The following is a 10,025-nucleotide window of genomic DNA, read 5'->3' on the forward strand; positions in this document are numbered from 1 at the left end:
CTTGGGGGTGATGCCATAGCCGTTTTTGGAACACCTCGGAGGTTAGCATGTCATAGCCGTGTTTGGAAGCTAACGGTTGTTATGAACATCGATGACTTGTTTCGCGAAGTCATTCCCTTGCGAAGATTTGGTTAACCATGGTTCATAATTTGTTGTTAGTAGCATTTAATTATTATTATGATTATTTATGCTTATGATGTTGCTAGTTGTACGATTTGATGATACTAGCTATTGATTGCTTATGAGGTTGCTAGTTGTACGATTCGATGATACTAGCTATTGATACGAAAAGGTATGTGATTATATGTATTTATGTGATGTCGTGGTTGCGAGTAGGTAAGTTGTATATGCATGTATATATTTATTCTACTCACTAAGCTTTATGCTTACCCCTCTCGTTGTTTACCTTTTTACAGGTATTGTGATTATGAAGCTAGCTAGTTGTAGACTAGATGATTAGGAGTGTTTGGGCTCGACGGGGTAGCTTTTGGATATTTAGACGCGGATGGGGGATTTGGTAGTCCCCGGGATTATGCTCTTGGTATTGGGTTGGGTTATTGAGTCTTAACCCGTATTTCTTGTGATCGGGTCATTATTACAAATGATTTTGTAAAGTGTAATTTGTGTGCCAAGGGTCATGATAGATTGTTAAACGTATCATTATGATGTTATGTTTCGATTAAAACAGAGTTGAAAATGTATTATATTAATGGGACCTAACTAATAAAAAAAATGTACTCCGTTTCTAGTTAAACGGATTTGGGTTGTTACAAGTGGTATCAGAGCATAGTCTAAGGGAATTAGGTGACCTTGGAATAGGTGCCTAGTCTTAGACTTATTGACGGTTGTGCGTTATTTGCGAGACTTGTAGGAATACGGGTCGGTTTGAGATTTGTTAGTGCCTTAGAGTAGGTGACTAACTAGGACTTGTGATTGTCCAAAACGTGATTATGTGGGGCCCTTATTTCGTGTGTAAATTAGTGCCTTAGATTGCTAGTGCCTAGTGTAAGTAGGCGAACTTGGATGTTGTTTTAGTGATAGTCACCTAGGTTGTAGGTTGAATTGTTGTTGCGGTGTACTTGTGTATATTTATTATTATATTGTATATAGGTGTATATATACAGGTATCTATTGGTACGGTGTCCTAGAGATGAATCTATTGGAGAGATTCGAATGCTTGGAGGTTTGAGTGATCAAGTTCGCGGTAAGGACTTTGGTCATTCGGGTACTAGGAATTATCGCGTCTTATTTTGTGTGAATGTTGCGTCAATCCGGGTAAAGTACTTTGTGTGACCATGTGAAAATGGTAAGGTACGCATTTGTAATAGTGACCGATCACCATTATTACGAACGTGTATCTTGACAACAAGCATGACATGGCAAGTACCGAACGGAGGAAACGTGGCATGGTTGGGGTAGAACGGGACGTATTAGGAATCTTTTATTAGTTCCTAGGGTATAGTTGTCTCGAGTGATGTGCTTGTTGTCACGTCGAGTTCTTTACGAGTCGGAAAGTGTTACGATGGATTTGGTTAGCTAAGGTGAGTGAGCAACTCACGAGTTTGGTGTGTGCTTAGTCACCCTAAGTAGTGGGTGCACTGTTGAGATTGTTATTGGTTTTAGTTACCCATCGTAACTAGGATGGCCGATTTATTGTATGCGTGTGTGTGCGTCGAGGACTTAAATTCCGTAATGGAATGCGACAAGTCTAATGATTGTAGTTTTGAGTTACATTCGGTAGAGTGTGTGGTTAGAGGATCGTGTTAGGATTCTAGTTGTGAGTCGCCTTGGAATTGGCGAATCGAGGAGTCTTCGGGTTGTTAAACTCATGGGAGTGGGACCCGTATGACGATGATTGTGTTAGTGTGTTGTGGCTTATAAGGTAACATCCCTAATGGAATATCCCTTGTAGTAGTGGTTTTTATCGAGATGTGCGGAAGAGTGTAAGACTTGGTGTTTCAAGCATCTCTTTAGCGTTAGATGAAAGATTTCGTGTGGCTATATCGTTTGGCCTTGCGGAAATTGCGGGTAGCGCGTGATCGCTAGGAAATTTCGATAAGACGATAAACCGTAAGGTTTTGTCAGGTGGATATGACTTCGGGTCATTACTATAGAGAGCTGGGTGACATCGGGTGTATGGAACCTAAAGATCGAGTTTCAAAAAAAAAAAAAATTTCGGTTGATTGTGGTGGGAGTCTGCATGACATGGCGTCAGGTGCCTTCTTATACCTGCTAGTGTAATGTTCAACTCCGGTGATGGTGTGATCACTTTGTGCTTAGGGTGCCTGTGAGATACCCTTTGGAAGCATCGAAGATTTTAAATAGTGATCGACGGGTGATAGTAATTCGACGGTTGCGAAGGTCGAAGTTTAGGAGCATTGCAGTAAATTCTTCTTATGAAGTGGCAGATGAGCGAATCTTGTTGCTCTAATGTGATGGACGAGTAAGGATGACCGGTGAGCCGGTGATGGACTTAATGGTCGATTAGGTCGAAGGTTATGATGAAGCGTTGATATTGCGGTCGATGCAATTATTGTGTCGGATTGGTCACTCTTCCCCATGAGAGTGAGCAATTGTTGATAATGGTTCGTTGCGTAGAAGGTCGGGTGATCTCGACTGTGATGCACGACTGATTAAGCGGAGTGGCATATGCCTAGTCATAGAGGCGTGTGTGGGACTTTGGTGGAGTTCGCTTTGCGAACGATGAAGAGCTGTAAATTATGATTTGTGGTATGACGGTGCGATGTCATCGTGTGTAAGACGTCTCAAGTGATTGTACATGTCGGCACTAAGAGCCTAAAGTGAATTTGCGGTGATTGGATGTTTATGACCAACGGTGAGAATGGTAAGGTGTGACGTGGAATTACAATTTCGCGGGATGTTATCATCTTAGCGGTGAGAATGGAGAGATAAATCCTAAGTGGGGGAGTTTTTACTGCCGCCCAAGGAATCTCCGGTGGTGTTAGATCAAGTGAAGCGTAAGTCTTCTTGTATAAGGTGGTCGTGCAGTACCAAGTGCGGTATGAGACCAAGTGTGAAGTTTGAGATCACGGACGTGAGAGAATGTAACTGTCGTTGCGGGTGCTCTCGTGATGTAAAATTGGGTTGGTGCGAAACTCGGATAGTGCTGTTGAGTAGGTACGAGTTCGATTTCGATATGGTTACTGTATTTTCCCTTTCGGGAAATGTGATTGTGGATATTGTCAGTGGATTATTCCACTTTATGGATGATTGTGAGGCGGGGAGTTCTATTTCCGATTGTCTCACATAGAGACACGCGGGTTTTGTTTGTTTGCGAGGGTGCATTCCCTAGTGATGCGACCCGTTAGCCGCTTTGAAATGTCGAAACCATCCTTAACGGACGGTCTAGGTTGGAGGATTCACCTGACATTGGTGAATACTTTTGGAGGTCGCGTGACGAATTGCGAATTGTTGGGATGATAATTCGCTATTGACAGGATTCTAGTACACAAATAGTTTCCATGCTAGTGCTAGGAAGCCGTATTGTATGGTTGTGTTGTTGGGTTTAGGGGAGAAACCCTGTGTCGAGTGTTGATGTTTTGTCTAACTTGTGGTGTATTATTGTCGTCCTGGATTAATTCAGACACGGAAGGTCATGTGCGGATCCATTCATGGGAAAGTTTGTATCCCTAGTGTGATTAGTTGGTGATACCGAAATTTCTTCGTTGAAGGAATGACCCGGTGGTGGAGACAGAGGAAGTTAGTTCTTGATTCATAGAGCATTCTTGATTGGCTGGTTTACGAGTCCTTGAAGTCCGGAGGTTTGACGCGACATAAATCCTTCTCGATTTGGATTAATGCTTGGCTCACGGCGTAGTGGACCTAGTAGATCGCGTTGGGTGATTTAGATAAGGATGTAGCTTGTTGCGAGTTATAGCCGAGAGAATTTGAAGGGATGTTAAGTGGTAAGTGTTATCCGTAAGGATTTACTTTTACTCGGTCTTCGTCATTTTGGATGTTGACCTTATTGTGGAACGTGGTTACTCTTGGCATTGTACTTGTGAAGGGTACACCAAAGGGGTGATATCTCGGTACGAGATTGGTTGAGTTCTTCCCGATGTGAGGGATTGAGCAAGTTTCTAGTGCTCGGATTCGTGGATTTGGTAAATCGCGGATGGAGATTTAAGTTGAAAGGGGGTGATTCATCGGAAGGGTCGCTTAAGTGCGGTGTAATATCTTGGCGTTGCGGGAAATTTCGTAGACTTCGAGTTCGAAAGTACGTCGAAGGACCATAGGGTGTAGGTCCGGATGGGTTGAGTGACGAAGATCACGAGGACGTGATCGAGTTTAAGTGGGGGAGAGTTGTAAGACCCAAATATTTATTGTACATAATGTATTTATGGTGTACGATGCGTGTATGAAGTGTACGAGACATGTACGTGTTGCTTGCTCGAACGTCGAAGAAAACTGGACGTTGTTTGGAGTCACAAGGTGTGTACGTACCTTTTCAACCCCAAATAAAGTTTGTGTTGATTTTTCAAAGCCTTACGATTGGAAAGAAAATCTTGTTACGTTTCCAACGATATTTGATTCATCGAAAACGGAGTTACGGTCAAAAAGTTATGGCCAAAACAAGTTTGCTGAAGTTTGGATGAAACAGGCAAATGCCGCGGCGCGACCAGAATGGCCACGGCGCGACAAATGCCTATTTTGAAGGTCGGAAATCTTAAAAAAAGTGATCTAAAATCACCCTTTAGGCCACGGCGCGACAAATCTGCTCCGCGGCGCGACAATAGGCACGTTCTGGTACTTTTCAGCCTTTTAATGAGTTAAATGAGGGGCAAAGTTGGTATTTCACATATGGACGGGTCTTTGGCCATAAAACTGATCCCAATCTTATCTAAACCTCATTTCCTTCTCATTTCTTCCCTCCTACTCACACCCGAAACCCTAGAGAGAGAGTAAAGGGTTTAGAGAGAGAAAGCTCGAATCGGGGATGAAAAAGAGTGATTCGGGTCGGGTCTCAAGAGTTAAAGTTGTTCTCCTCGTTCATGGCTACGTTGTGATAGTGATGGTAAGTTCTAACTCTGAAATTCATCTTTATGATTTGATATGAAAGTTAGGGTTTTTAGCTTTTTAGTTGTAAAACCCATTTAGATGATGAAGTGGGTTATGGAAACTAGTTACTTTTGATACATGGCGGGTTCTAGATTGATTGATGTTTTGACCATGATTAGGCTTTGATTTTGGGTGTAATCACTTAGTTTAGTGATTTTGGAAGCGTTGGAACCCTTTTGGGTGTATTTGAGTTGACTAATTTTGAAATGGGTCAAGATTAGGGTTTATGTGTCAAAATGAATTTTAAGCCAAGTTTTGGTAAATCAAGTGGGTAAATACTTGATTTAAGTGTTAGTGGTTGTCTTGGAAATATAATCACCAGTCGTTAGTGATTTTGGGGCGTTTTATGACTTTGGTCAAAATGAGCAATTTGAATTGGGTCAAAATTGAGGATGACACTAATTTGGATTAATTGGATGTTAAACACTTTTGTTAAGTGTTAAATGATGCTTTTGATGTAATTACTCGCGAGAAGTGATTTTAGGTTAAAAATTTGGTGTTTTAGCAATAAAGTCAAACTTGGTCAACCATGGATTGGGTTTTGTGTAAAATACGAGCTAGTATGCGTTTAAAGGTTAAAGTTGACATATTTGGGTATTTCGAGAACGCGGGAACTAGTCTCGTTAGTTTTGGACCTTCGGGTAGCGTTAAAAGTGCAAAAGGGTATATTTTGCACTTGTTGTTCATTCGGGCGGGTCGAGAGTCCAAATGAGGTTGTATTTTGATTATGTGTATACCTATATGCGTATTATAGGTAAAATCTTGCTCGCTCGCGTGTGGTGGGGATTTCGCGCATGGTTTGTAATGCTCGAGTTCACGAGGTGAGTGGAATATCTATGTATGTACGTATATGATTTATGTGCCCGTAGTAATGGTGTCACATAGCCGTTTTGTCCATATTTATACTTGTGGGACATAGCTGTTTTGTCCACATTGATAGTTGCCCGTAGTAATGGTGTCACATAGCCGTTTTTGTGACCATAGTTGTGGGACATAGCTGTTTTGTCCACGTTTAACATTTATGCACATAGCCGTGTTTGTGCATATAGTGGCGAGTAATAGCCGTGTTTTACTCCCACGTTGTTATCCGTATTATTTGTGCACATAGCCGTGTTTGTGTACATGATTGTGAGTAATAGCCGTGTTTTACTCACACATTGATCAAGTGATGCCATAGCCGTTTTTGGAACACTTGGGGGTGATGCCATAGCCGTTTTTGGAACACCTCGGGGGTTAGCATGCCATAGCCATGTTTGGAAGCTAACGGTTGTTATGAACATCGATGACTTGTTTCGCGAAGTCATTCCCTTGCGAAGATTTGGTTAACCATGGTTCATAATTTGTTGTTAGTAGCATTTAATTATTATTATGATTATTTATGCTTATGATGTTGCTAGTTGTACGATTTGATGATACTAGCTATTGATTGCTTATGAGGTTGCTAGTTGTACGATTCAATGATACTAGCTATTGATACAAAAGGGTATGTGATTATATGTATTTATGTGATGTCGTGGTTGCGAGTAGGTAAGTTGTATATGCATGTATATATTTATTCTACTCACTAAGCTTTATGCTTACCCCTCTCGTTGTTTACCTTTTTACAGGTATTGTGATTATGAAGCTAGCTAGTTGTAGACTAGATGCTTAGGAGCGCTTGGGCTCGACGGGGTAGCTTTTGGATATTTGGACGCGGATGGGGGATTTGGTAGTCCCCGGGATTATGCTCTTGGTATTGGTTTGGGTTATTGAGTCTTAACCCGTATTTCTTGTGATCGGGTCATTATTACAAATGATTTTGTAAAGTGTAATTTGTGTGCCAAGGGTCATGATAGATTGTTAAACGTATCATTATGATGTTATGTTTCGATTAAAACAGAGTTGAAAATGTATTATATTAATGGGACCTAACTAATAAAAAAAAATGTACTCCGTTTTTAGTTAAACGGATTTGGGTTGTTACATCATTGGAGTGTATATACCAATAGTACATACATCTAAAAGTTGTGTATTGTACGAGTACGAATACGGGTGCATACAAGTAGAATTGTTGATGAAACTTAACGATGATGTAATTGTAAGCATTTTTGTTAAGTAGATGTATTTTGATAAGTGTCTTGAATTCTTTCAAAAGTGTATGAATACATATTAAAACACTACATGTATATACATTTTAACTGAGTCGTTAGTCGTTACATGTAAATGTTGTTTTGAAGCCTTTAGGTTAACGATCCTGTTAAGTGTTGTTAACCCATTGTTTATTATATCAAATGAGATGTTAAATTATTACATTATCATGATATTATGATGTATTAATATATCTTAATATGATATATATATACAATTAAATATCGTTACAACGATAATAGTTACACATATGCCTCGTTTCGAAATTCTTAAGTTAGTAGTCTTGTTTTTACATATGTAGTTCATTGTTAATATACTTAATGATATGTTTACTTATCATAATACCATGTTAACTATATATATATCCATATATATGACATCATATAGTTTTTACAAGTTTTAACGTTCGTGAATCACCGGTCAACTTGGGTGGTCAATTGTCTATATAAAACCTATTTCAATTAATCAAGTCTTAACAAGTTTGATTGCTTAACATGTTGGAAATACTTAATCATGTAAATAACAATTTCATTTAATATATATAAACATGAAAAAGTTCGGGTCACTACATGGTCCATACATCTTTGATAGAGGTTGGGAGTTCGATTCTCTGGGGTGGCAACATTGTACACAATGATATCTCTTGATCTTGAAAGTCACCCAAGGTCGCCTTTAGCACATTTGCGTTGCGGGGGCAATACGGAAGGGGGTTTACCGGCCATGCTCTCGGATTGGTCCGGGTTTCCTCCATGGCAGCAGTTGGGGAGGGGGTTTGCGGGAGATGCCGCGTGGGTGGTTTAGTCCCCATTGAGTGATCCCAAACTGTTGCTCGAAGGAAAAAAATATTTTGTGACTTGTAAATTTGCATGGTAAACTTGATCCGAAAATGAGTAGCTATTTCGTAGAATATGAGGTGACCATCAACTAAATAGACCGAGCATGTGTAATAAAGGGTTAATAGATTGGGATAAATGTTCGGAATCTTCTATAGTTAATATTAAAATCCTATAATGATGTTGTCATTATTAGGCTAATTCCTTTGTTAAGAAAAAATTAAAAAGAAAAAGAAAAAAAATCTAAGCATGGTGAGTGATTTCATTAATCTAAATAATTTTGAATTAAAATTAAATCTTATTAATTAATAATAATAATTATTATTATTAAATCTTATTAATAATTATTTTAATTATTAAAATCAAATAATTTTGATTAATTATTTTGAAATGAGTGCGAGAAGGTATAAAAGCTAGGCAGAAGAAACCAATTCTAAATTTATATTTTAATTTACACTTTTAAATTAAAATGACAACCAATATTATCTCTTATGATTGGATGTGGATTGTTTAATATGCATTTTAGGTGTTTGATGAAATGTTCAGCTGACGAGTTTCTTAGTCGGACTATGTGGTTCCATGGGTCATTAAACTAAATAACTTTAGCATTTACGTTCACTTAATACCTAAAACATATCATTAAACTGTTTCGTTTAAACAAACTTGTAATTCCACGAGTCATTTCACTAGTTATACTTTATATTTACATTACATTTTTATTTGTATTTGTTGGTTTCATAAAGAAAGGAAGAAATTTGGTGGAATTAGGGTTGATGATTTTAGTCTTAGGGATGAATAAAAGAGAAATACAGATGAAAATAGGAGGAGGATGATATAATGACTATTTTACCATTACAATGACTAGTTAACGGATAAAATTAACAGACATTGAAAAATTGAACTATCTGTGTAAAAGGTGTAAACTTGTAGACTATTTAGTTAAAAAAATAAAGTTTGAATTTATTTGTGTATTTTAAAAGCAACTCACAATCCGTGTAATTTTTTCTGAATGGAACTCTTATTATATGCTGTACCTTTTCGTTAGTACTTAAAACTAATACGTACTATTATTGTTAAATTATGTATCCAATCCAACTATACATTATTATTGAAGTATTTCAAGTGATGAATAAAGGTAGGTCCTTTACTAATGAATGATCGAGTCATCCGCATCATAAAGCTTTTATAATATAACCTTTGAATTACTTTTGTTCAACTTTAGTGGAGATTGGATCTCAATTTCTCTTAACAATTTGCATGGATCCTACATAATTTGGATTTTCTTTTCCTTCAAAGATTATATAAAACTATAAAGTTATTAAAATGCAAAGACGTTATTTTGTTCAGTAAGTTTAAAAATTCACTTATAGTAACTTTTATGAAATTTATGATTGTATTAATTTCTTATGCATTATTATGAACTTAAATACCATCTAAAATATGACGCTAAGATGATTCCTCGGAAATTTTTTTATTTTTTTTATTTATTTTTTTTTTTGGTAAAAAAACAGAAATATATTATATCAAAGGTTTTCACAAAATTGTGAAAAGCCAACCAGTACACAAAGGAATGGCGTGGATTTACAAACTTTACATCCACTCAAAATGAAGCCAAAAACTTTAAAAATTAACGGAAGTTTGCTATCAGATATCACTAAACAAAAATGCTAATAACAAGTAACATCACAATAGGAATACAGTGGGAGAAAATGGGCTTGAAACTTGTAGACTTGGACTTTGAAGTGCACCTTATTCCATAATACATACCATTGCAATTGACGCCTTGACCAAATAGCCATGGGGCTGATAAGACCAAAATTTGAAAGTAGTGGCATCCATACAATAAGCCAATCGATCGTAATCATGGCGATCATGAAAGAACCGTCCATTTAATGATCCACTAATGAAAGAAATTCGACCAAAATTTGAAGGCCCAAACATAATGTATCAATAAGTGATCCATCGATTTTTCGTGAACAAAGCACC

This window comes from Rutidosis leptorrhynchoides, chromosome 9 (assembly GCF_046630445.1).
Source record: "Rutidosis leptorrhynchoides isolate AG116_Rl617_1_P2 chromosome 9, CSIRO_AGI_Rlap_v1, whole genome shotgun sequence".
NCBI classification, from domain to species: domain Eukaryota; kingdom Viridiplantae; phylum Streptophyta; class Magnoliopsida; order Asterales; family Asteraceae; genus Rutidosis; species Rutidosis leptorrhynchoides.